Source organism: Eschrichtius robustus, chromosome 11, assembly GCF_028021215.1.
Source record: "Eschrichtius robustus isolate mEscRob2 chromosome 11, mEscRob2.pri, whole genome shotgun sequence".
Classification (NCBI taxonomy): Eukaryota; Metazoa; Chordata; class Mammalia; order Artiodactyla; family Eschrichtiidae; genus Eschrichtius; species Eschrichtius robustus.
Window position 1 is genome coordinate 41328158 of NC_090834.1, and position 11527 is coordinate 41339684.

The 11527-nt window shown below is 45.0% G+C and overlaps 1 non-coding gene across 1 annotated transcript; it reads left to right on the top strand.

Annotated features, from left to right (window-relative positions):
* The first annotated feature begins 9154 nt into the window (after positions 1–9154).
* Positions 9155–9257, top strand: LOC137772770 (U6 spliceosomal RNA). Its single transcript, XR_011075573.1, has one exon. It is a non-coding gene; the product is annotated as a U6 spliceosomal RNA (small nuclear RNA).
* The last annotated feature ends 2270 nt before the right edge of the window (positions 9258–11527 follow it).

An 11527-nucleotide genomic window follows, 5' to 3' on the forward strand; every position in this document is an offset into this window, starting at 1 on the left:
TTTTCCCCCCAGAGTTGGGTAGTGGACACCACCAACCAGTGTGAACTGAGACTATGGCTCCAGAAGAAGCTGGTTGGGATTTTTATGTCACAGGTGAAACCCTCAGACCTATGTAGGCCTGGTTCCCAAGGTCCACCCAGTGCAAAGCGCAAAGTGGTCTCTCCTCCTGCCCAAGAGGAGAGTGAGATAAAAAGCTCATTTACCCCTGCTCCCCGTGAGAAAAGATGAAGTTTCTGCCCAAATGTGTGAAAACAGCTCTATCCTTCTCAGCTGAGTTGGGGGAGGGATGTGGTCAGAAGACCTTAAGCCAATGAGCTAGACCAGAGCAGAGTCTGGTCTGAGGTAGAGATTGGGCAAGTATGATGGACTTAGTTTAGTTGATATTATTTTGGTTTGTTCCCAGGGCAGATAATAAATTGTGCAAAATATATAAACTAGGTAAGGTTGAAGGTGGATGGACATGGCTCTCCACTGACCCTCTTATTTCTTACAGGCTCTTGACTGAAATTAGAGGTCTTGGCAATTAACCAAGAATGAGATGCCTGCCTGATCAGAACTGTGCAGAACTGCGAATACAATGCCAGTACATCCCCAGTCATGGAAGCTCACAGAAATTACATGCATTCTTGATAATTCAATAATCCTGTCACTCAGGAAGCTGTACCCTCTGTCCTCATATCCAAGTTCTGGGCTTTAGAATTCTCACATGCTAGCCCCGGGCAATGTTTCCTTCTCCTGTGCCTGCCTTGCAAGGGAGTTTTCCATGAGTATCTACTCAGGGGTTTGTGTGGGCCTCACTCCAGCACTCACCAGCCATGTGAACAGGCAGGCACCTCCTCTTACGAAGTTCTAAGGTCTCCATTTCAGTTTCCTCACTAAAAGGCAAATTCCCAATGGCAGGGTTTTTCTTTTGCTCTGTTTTATTCACTGATCTATCCTAGGTTCCTAAAACAGTGCCTGACACATAGTAGTCACTTAATAAATAGTGATGAATGAAATCATCTCTAACGTGGGGAAAAAAGTAGTATCTACCTCATAGGATTATTCAGATGCCAAAGGAGATAGTGTGCAAAACTTTGGCGCAGTGCCTGGCACATAGTAATTGCTAAATAAATGGCAGTTATTATTACTGTTGTTATTATTATCATAACTAGTAGTAGTAGTAGTCTAGCCTTTGTCTTTGCCCTACTGAACAGATAGATGACTTGTTCTACCTGAGCCAATAACTGGTAATTCAAGATCCGTTAAAAAAAAAAGAAAAAAAAAAGAATTTATTGAGTGACTACAATGTGTCCACATGGAGGCACAGACAGGAGTAGGGCTTAAGAATTCATTTTCGCAGGTCAGATCTGCTCCTCCTCCTCTTCCAAATCTCCTTATCTAAGTCAATGCTCTGCTCTTTACCCCCAAATTTCCCTCTCACCCGTCTGATTCCTCTCTGGCTCTTACCCACCACATCCTAGTTGTCACCAAGTTTCCAATATCCCTGAGTAATGTCTCTTACACCTGCTTCTCCTCTCCACTCTCCCTAAGTTCAGATGCTTTTTATCTCCCACCTGGGCTGGAGCAGCCGCTGATCTTCTGCCCTCACTCTCCCACTGGTCTATTCCCATCTCTATACTCCTGTCAGATTCCTCTTCCCCACACTCTCCTCCTACCAAATCTCATGCTCTCCCGATTACCTGCAAAATCATGTCCAAATCATTAGCGATGCTATTAGCAAGGATTTCAACTTGGCTCTAAACTATTCTTCTAGCCTCTTCCATCACTACATCCTTCTCCTTACCGTACCCTGTGGCCACTATTCCTGACCTACCCAGGCAGAGTCATGCCTCTGTCCATTCATTCAAAGGGATCTTATTGTCTGACACATGCTTTTCCCTCACCTCCAGCTATGCTTGTGGTTCTCAGCTGGGGGCAATTTTGCCACCAAGGGGACATCTGGCAACATCCGGAGGGAGTTTTGGTTGTCACAACTGGGATAGAGAATGCTACTGTGCTCTATCAGGCCTCCATACTGTGTGGGGGCCAGGGATGCTGCTAAAATGCAAAGGACAGTCCCCTCACAACAAAAAATTAACTGGCCCCCAAAGTCAATAGTGTCGAGGCTGAGAAATCCCAAACGCTAATCATGCTTCAAGACCTACCTGAACGCCATGTAGCTTCTCTGTGGGGGTGTAAAACGGGAACCTAGATCTTCCCCCCTCTAACTTCATTCCAACTTTGGTGACCCCATGAGTCTTCTCCTGACTTTCCAGAACCATGGGCCCATTCACTGGCTTTCAGAATTTCCCTTCTAACCGAGAGGAAAGATCCCAAATTGACATCAAATCACAGCCAGGTAAGACAGTCTCTGATTGCCATGGGTCAAAATTCATTGTAACTCTACTTTCACTCCCCAAACCCTTGATTTCCATTTATTTGATCCTACTTCATGCTAGCGGTTAACAACTTTGTCTCCACACAAGGAAGGGACTGTCTGTCCCTCGCGCCATGTACTAAGCACAATATCTGACCAAAGTGGGGGGATTGATGGGTGTTTAGTGAATGTTAAGTGTCGTTGAACACATCTTGACTGTATGGCCTGATCCTAGCTTTTGCAAAAAAGGGTTCTGGCTTAGTAGCCTTTGTTTATATCTTTCCTATGTCTAAATCAACCTGTCAGTTATACCCTCCAGGATATACCATGGGGAAGAATGAATCATTTCTTGGGCGCTTTCTTTATTTTAAAGAAGAGAATGTAGGACAGTCCAGTCAATCTCACTCCTATTTCAGGTAAGTCCTACTTCAGAGTTAACACACCCACTTCCTTGGCTCCTGACCTTTGCAGGACCAGATGGACAGGATACCTTCGTGAGAAACCCCCCAAATTTCAAACAGTGGAGTGTTCTAGAAGAGCCACTTACCTTTTTTTTTTCTTTTAATTTTTTATTTTGTATACAATTTTTAAAGGTTACTTTCTATTTCCAGTTATTACAAAATATTGGCTATATTCCCTGTGTTGTCCTTCAGGTTATCTTACACTCAATATTTTGTACCTCCCTCTCCCCCATCCCTATATTGCTCCCCTCCCCCACTGGTAACCACTAGTTTGTTCTTTTTTTTTTTTTAACATCTTTATTGGAATATAATTGCTTTACAATGGTGTATTAGTTTCTGCTTTATAACAAAGTGAATCAGTTATACATATACATATGTCCCCATATCTCTTCCCTCTTGCATCTCTCTCCCTCCCACCCTCCCTATCCCACCCCTCTAGGTGGTCACAAAGCACCGAGCTGATCTCCCTGTGCTATGCGGCTGCCTCCCACTAGCCATCTATTTTACATTTGGTAGTGTATATATGTCCATGCCACTCTCTCACTTCATCCCAGCTTACCCTTCCCCCTCCCCATGTCCTCAAGTCCATTCTCTAGTAGGTCTGCATCTTTATTCCCGCCTTGCCCCTAGGTTCTTCTGACCATTTTATTTTTTTTTAGATTCCATATATATGTGTTAGCATACAGTATTTAGTTTGTTCTTTATATCTGTGAGACTGTTTCATTTTTGTTATATTTACTAGTTTTTTGTATTTTTTAGATTCCACATGTAAGTGATATAATACAGTATTTGTCTTTCTCTGTCTGACATATTTCACTTAGCATAATGCTCTCCGAGTCCGTCTATGTTGCTGCAAATGGCCAAATTTCATTCTTTTTTATGGCTGAATAGTATTACATTGTGTATATATATATATATATATATATATATATATATATATATATATATATATATATATATACCACATCTTTATCCAGTCATCTGTTGATGGACACTTAGGTAGCTCCCATATCTTGGTAATTGTTAATAATGTCCCTATGAATATTGGGGTGCATCTATCTTTTTGAATTAGTGCTTTTGCTTTTTTCGGATATATACCCAAGAGTGGAATTACTGGGTCGTATGACAGTTCTATTTTTAGTTTTTTGAGAAACCTCCATACAGTGGCTGGACCAATTTACATTCCCACCAACAGTTTACAAGCAAAGAGCCACTTACCTTTATACTGATGCAAAGTCATAACCTCTAATTTGCTTTGAACTCTAGCTGACAAATATGGAGTTGAAATCTGACACCCCAATAATTTCCCCTAGGCAACTCTGACCAGGACCACCCTCAGCAAGGCGACTTTGGACTCCGGGGACCAGATCTCTGAGCATGCCCTCAGCCTCCATCCCTTGCTGAGGACTGGTACAACCTGCTCCTGTCTTTGGAGGTGTCAGGTTGGGGTGGTGGCTCGGTGCCCTCCCTCCCCCTGTTCCTCCTGCTGCTGTGAATCAGGAAGCAGAATGCTCTCAGGAAGCCATTAAGAGACAATTTACTTGACTACAAAATGGACATTGCAGAGTACATGATGTTTACTGACAGTGTCCCCAGGCTAGTCACCAATTCCCACCGGGCATGGGTCCACCCAGCAACTAGTTCTGCCCCAGTCTGCTTCCCCCAGGCTGGCTGACTCTCTCAGCCTTGGCTTTTGGGGCTTCAGGTCCTTTCTGACTGGGTTAGAAATGCAAATCTCCTTTCCAAGCCCCAAACTACAGACCCCATAACAGTTCCTTGTTCTCCTGGTTTCCATGACATCTACCCATACACAGGTCTCAATTCCTAATGCCTGGCTGGCCAGCTGACTTAATAAATGATTTTTTAAGTCTTCTTTGCCTTCGCTCTAGTTCAAGGGTGCTTAACCCAGGATTTAGGTTAAGAAAACAGCGGTGTGCACATATAAAGCTATTCAGAGAGAGAGAGAGTCTCTTGCTTTCATTAGATTCTCAAAACCACTCCCCTTCTAGACTCTGTCAACTGCTATGCTTTTTACCATTCAATGTGTCTCCAATCTTTGCTTTTAATCAACCTGTCTTCTCTCTAAATCTTCTTTTTTTATATCAGACTTTTGCGTCCACCATATGCTCCCCACCACTGCCCTGTCCCCCGTCCATTTATTGTCTGACTGTCAGACAATACCCACAGTCAAGTACCCACTTCCAGTGCATTATAAAATCACCATCCCCCTCATTTACATATCACTTCCATAAAGCACCATTGTCTTCAGTAGGAAGGGACACAATTACACGGCACATAATTAGGGCAAGAGACTAGCCATTACAATCTTACATCTCTAGAAAAGTAAACTCTTCACTTTACGTCAGTTTCCTACTGCAGACCTTCAATCCAGATAATTCAGGATAGCCAAGGGATCTTTTTCCTTCTTTCCAGGTTGATTTTTCAATACCCAGAGAGGTGGCATAGCAAGAGCCCTGGATTTAGGACTGGAAGACTAGTATTGGAATCCAGGTTCTGCCACTTACCAGCTGTGTGACATTGGGAAACAGGCTTAACCTCACTAAGGCTCAGTTTACCCAGATGCAAAATGGAGATGCTAACACCCATTTTGCTCCGTGACGGTGAGGTTTGCATGACCTGTGTTACCTGCAAGTACCCAGCTCTGTGCTCACGCAGTGATTAGCCTCATAGGTCTCTGTGACCAGACTTAAATAAGAAAAAACACTGGATTTGGAGATTTCCCCTTGCCATGTAGTAGCTGAGTAATCCTGGGCAAATAATTGCTTTAATCTCTCAGGGATTTGATTTCTTCATCTATAAAATGAAGATAATGTCCCCAATCCGGCTTACCTTATATAGGACATTTTAATCTGAAATTGCTTTGTAAATTGAAGCACATCTTAAAGTGTTTTGATGGTGCATCTCCTTGTCAGAGAAGTCTGAACCTGGGAATTTTAACCAGATTCTTTCATCTCCCCCCAGCTACCTTTCACCAACCCCCCCCCCCCCCCCCACCGCCAGCTTTCCCGGGGTTAGTATATTCCCCAGGAGAAGATCAAAGAAGGAGCTCTTTACTAGCTTCTGTCTCTGGGAAAGTAGGGCAGATCTAATAGCCTGGAGGGAGTTGGGCCTAAATTAAACCCTGAGGTACTCCCAGGACTGGAGATACCAAATCATCAACCTTCCATTGCTTGGCCTAAGTGACAGCTGAGCTCCTTAAGTCTCCTAGAGAAATTCAGCAAGAATAAGGATTATTCATACTATCATTTTAATCCAGCATTTGTGGAAAACTGATGTGCTTCAAAATAAAGTTTTTATTCAATGATGTGTTTAACCTTCGTCCATCCAGGCAAGCGTTTTGCATTAGTACAGGTGGTGTTGGTCTGTCATAACCCCATTAGACCCTGGAGTCTCTAAGGTACAGTGTTTCACCCAAAAAGCTGAAGGCCAGCACAATTAGTGTCAGCCCTGTCCCCAGGAGACGAGCAAGTAGGCTAAACAACCAGGCATAATAACTGTCTTCAGAAATGTTTTCTTCTGAGGAGGAAAGCCCAAAACCCATAACTCTCCAGGATTCCTGCCAGGCCTTAGACTCTGACCCGGCTCTGCAAATGTCCAATTCCCCCAAAGTTCCGGAATTCTCTATCGGCATGTTCTCTGAGGAAAACAGCCCAACTTCCGCACTCCCTTTATTTGGTCCAAAGAGACAAAGCCTTAGATGTCTCTGGAAAGTTCAGGAAGGAGTGGGAGGAGGAAGGGATCACATTTTGTTTTCTGATAACCGTGAATTTTCCTTGTTTCATCTGGCTTTCAACTTTCATCAAAACAAGTTGTTTACCAAGATTAATGTCGGATATAATAAAGGCCCCAGATAGTTCTACCTGTGGGTACCGAGCCTCAATAACGCCGTGCTCAAATTACACTCTGCTTCTTCCGTGCGGCCACTGCCATGTGTTATTGTGGGCTGCTTTCTGCTGATTTAAAGTAAGATGACACAGAGACAGATTAGTGAAAACCACAGACATTATAAATTACAATTTGGCCTCAAAAGATGAATGAAGAAGCAGTGCTTTGATCTGTGATTCAGAGCTGAGCTGCAGTATTTACAGAAAAACAAGTCTTTGGGGAAAGACAGAGAGAGAGAGAGAGAGAGAGAGAGAGTGACAGAGAGAAAGAGAGACAGAGATTGAGGCATAGAAAACAGCCTTTGGGTACTGAAAAAAATATTTTCTCAAATTACGGATGACCGAAATGAACATGAGAGCTCAGGCAGAAGAGTGCAGGGGTTTTCTTGCAGTTTTGTTAAGCCTGTAAGGGTTGATATTGAGGGGATTTACACGATGGGACATCTGGTCTGATAAAACACTACAGCACCTAATTCAATTCATACCTGGCTATCCTGTAATGCAGGGCTACAGAGAGGCAAATGGCTGCACAGGCGTGGATGTCCTCCTGCAGTTTTCTTTCCTTGCCCTGCTCCCCTGTAGATCTTTCATGGACACTGTGTGACCAGAGCAGTTGCCCTCTGGGCCAACCATCTCTCTGTCCTTCTCCCAGTGCCGGGTATACAGCCGTCCTGGGGACTCTCGGGGACTCTGAGACTGAAAACTATGACCTTGGCAGCTCCTTGACCTCACACAGATCTAAGATGTCCTCGATCAACCAACCTGGTCTTTGCAGCACCCTCCATTGCCCATCTGTCTCCCCACCCCCCCTCTCAGCCCTTGACGGATTTAGAATTAGTAGCCTCATGGAATGGGAAAGGCTACTAGAGATCAGAGAATCAATCCTTCCAATTTACAGATGGGTAAACAGAGGCTCTAGAGGGAACGTTACTTCCCCAAGGCCACACAGCTGACTACCGTGCTCCCCCTTAGGGAACAAAACAACTTCGTAAGAGACTGGGCATATGACAGGATACCCCAGTGGGAAAAATGCCTAAGAGATGTTTAATTCTCTCCCATCCAACTTCCTCCTTCTGCTACCTATGGAGTAGGGAATGCCCAGAGGTCCTTTTAGCATTTCCCTCCCTTGGGTGGAGGGATGCAGAAAAACATGGAATCTAGTGAAATGTCCAATTATATATTGTAGATAATTACTACTGTTGATATTTATTGAGCATTTACTAGGCTCAGGTACTGCTCATCGGTATCAACTTATTGAATTCTCACAACCCCTCTAAGAGGTAGGTACCTTTATCATCTCCATTTGACATAAAAGGAAATGGAGATTTAGAGTTATCCCAAGGCCACACACATAATAAATGGCAGAGGCAGGCTATCCCCTCCCCCAAGCCCAGGCAGCTGAGTAAGTGTAGAGTACCGGTTCTTTAACCGTTACCAGCAGATTTCAAACCTTGGTGCGTTTTCGCACCACCTGGGGTGCTTGTGGGCAAGGAAACAGCTGGGCCTCACCCCCGGATTCCTTGCAGACCTTCTTGGTCCAATCCCCCCACCTCCCAGTTTTCTACCATCTTCTCTCACCCTGAAAGCATTTCCTTGCCTTTCGTGCAGCTTATCTCACAGCTGATCAAGTTCCTCCCCACAAACCACTCCCTCTTGACTCTCCATTTCTCTTGTGACCTCCCTTTCAAGGCTGCTCTAGATGCTTTCATCACCGGCTCCTCCTCCTTCCCCTGAATTCCCACACCTGGGCCTCCCAGGCTCCGCATCCCTCTCTCCCATCCCTTCCCTCCACCACCCCCAACAAATCTCACCTTGATCTTAGACCTGATGTGCGTTGCCTGCCCTCCCCATGGTTTTGCTAAGATACGCAGTGTTATTTTGTAAACACCAGTGGACACTGACACTTGTCCTAGCAGTACACTTACTCGGTTTATTTCTCTGGGGGTGGAGATTTGGGATGAGGGGAATTCGTGCCGAAGTCTATCGCCTTTCGATTGCCTCCTATATGCTTAGCAAATATTCATGGAGCGATTTCTCTCTGCTGAGCACCATGCTGGGTGCTGCCAACAGGAAGCTGAACAAGGCAGAACCCCTGAGCTGACCATCTAGCTCTGAAAAATAGGGATAATATCACCTCCCCTTCTATGCAGGGCTATCTATCCTTCAGTCATTTACTCACTTACTCAACAGAGGGGTGTTAAGCACCTTCCATTCTGCTGGGCAATTTTTTAGGAGCTGAGAACAGGGGCTCTGCTATTCAGGACCTTACAGGGGACACACTCAGCAGAGAACTATATTACCCCATAAGGTAACTGTGAGAGCCAGAGGAAGACTTACCACTGCCTAAATGAGTCAGGAAAAGTCTCCATGGAGCTCCTTGGAGCTAGACCTTGAAGGACTAAAAATGGCTACGTGAAGAACGGAGAAGGGTGCTTACTTCGGCAGCACATATATAAAGTTGGAACGATACAGAGATTAGCATCGCCCCTGTGCAAGGATGACATGCAAATTCATGAAGCGGTCCATATTTTTTCAATAAAAATTAAAAAAAAAAAAGAATGGAGAAGGGAAGGGTATGCTGACAGCAACATGGGCAAAGGTAGAGAGATGTGAAAAGGAGACTGTTCAAAGAAGTCGTATTGATGTCTGTGGCTCTGCATGGGCATGTGAAGGGTGGGCATGCGAAGGGTGGGCATGTGAAGGGGAGGGTTGGCTGGAGCCAACAATGGGAAGGCCCTCCCTTTCTTCTGGGCCTGACAGCACTGCTGCTTGACCTTCATTCACTAATCTAGGATGTTACTGCCGCTTCTCACATGCTCCAGGGGGTCTGGGGCTTTTCCCTCCTCACCTGTTACCCTGCAAATCACTTGTCCATTCCTTTGACCACATCCAAGGCTGTCCCTCAAGGATTCTTCTGTTTAGACAGTGACCTTGACATCGCTTTGCCCCAGGACCTCCGTATGAGTCATCAGCCCACCACACGGCCTGCTAACCATGGTGGCAGAAAGAAATCTCAGGGCCCAAATGTTATACAAGTATTTAATTATGGGCCCACAGTTTAATCACTTAGTCTGGCTTTATATGACATAATTTATAAATATAATTTACAGTTCCCTTGTTTCTTTCTCCAGCCATTTAGCTCATTAATAGTGCTGACGGTAAGAGCTCTTTTGTCTTTTCTTGCCGGGCTCTGAGCCAGTGGTGAAACGAGATAAGGCGGAGAGGGCAGGGGTGGTGGGAGAAGTCCATCCCAGCAAGAAGCATTTTATCACCGGCACTGTTAAGAATTTCCAGCGTGTGATGACAATAAAAAGAAGATAGACTTTTGTAGTTGGTTTTATTATTGTTTTTAAATCTTGTAAAGCCAACACCCACCCCCCTCCACTTCTCCCCCATTGCCTGTACCCAGGACAGACCACATCCCCATGCCTCTGCTCGAGGCACAACCTTTAGTTCACATTAAAGCCAGCTGTCCGCAACAACCTGCTGGGGGTTTCCCTGAAGCTTTCCCAAGGAGCATTTGTTTATTCAACCAGCATTTATTCCATACCTACTATGTGCAAGACCCTGTTGGCAAAGAAGTGAAAAGCTGGGGTAAAATACAATACAGTAATTAATAGTTACTGCACACTCAGTATGTACCAGGCACTGTGCCAAGATTTCGCAAACATGGCATTTAGTTTTCAGAACGACCCTAGAAACAAGGCTCAGGTTGTTCAGAACAGCGGCTCTGGACCCTGGTTGCATGTTGGAGTCAGCTGGGGAGCTCTGATGCTGGAAACCACCCTTTAGAGTTTCTGGTTTCATTGATTTGAGGTATGGCTTGGGCATCGAAATATTAAACAAAACAAAACAAAACCTCCTCAGGCAATTATAATGTGCAGCCACATTTAAGAACCACTGATTTAAGTAATTTTCCTAAGATTCTACAAATAAAGCAGGGAAGGCAGGCAGGCTGGTTAGCTGGCCACCTGAGCCCTACTATGTGCCAGACACAGCACTAGGTCCTTTCACTACTAAGAACGTAACAGATGGCAAGTGCCGTAAAAAAGATAAAACATTATTGCAGGGGCTTCCCTGGTGGCGCAGGGGTTGAGAATCTGCCTGCCAATGCAGGGGACACGGGTTCGAGCCCTGGTCTGGGAAGATCCCACATGCTGCGAAGCAACTGGGCCCGTGAGCCACAATTACTGAGCCTGCGCGTCTGGAGCCTGTGCTCCACAACAAGAGAGGCCGCGATGGTGAGAGGCCCGCGCACCGCGATGAGGAGTGGCCCCCGCTTGCTGCAACTGGAGAAAGCCCTTGCACAGAAACGAAGACCCAACACAGCCATAAATAAATAAAAATTAAAAAATAAAAAATAAAAAAAAAAACACTATTGCAGGTCAAAGGACAATGAATGCAGGGAATCCTTCATGAAAGAGGTCACTTATAGGTTATTCTTTTCAAGAATTTGCAGACTACACAGAAGTGGTAGAAAGGGTTGGGCAGGACTTCCAGGCAGAAAGAACCATGTGAGCAGAGGTGTGTAGGTTGGGAAACATGGCGAATGGACAAGGAACAGGGAACGGACCCTGTGTGCGTTGGGACAGTTGAAGGAAATTTGGCAGGAAAGGAAAATCAGGGACAGGTTATGAAGGACAAGGCTTCCCAAAATATTTCAGGTTGAGGCACATGTGGAATAAGGATCATATTTCTAGTATACACCAGAGTAGATGGGCAAGGTTGTCACCATCTGTCTCAGTCTGTTCAGGCTGCGATAGCAAAATACCATAGAGTGGTGGCTAAAAAACAGCAGAAAT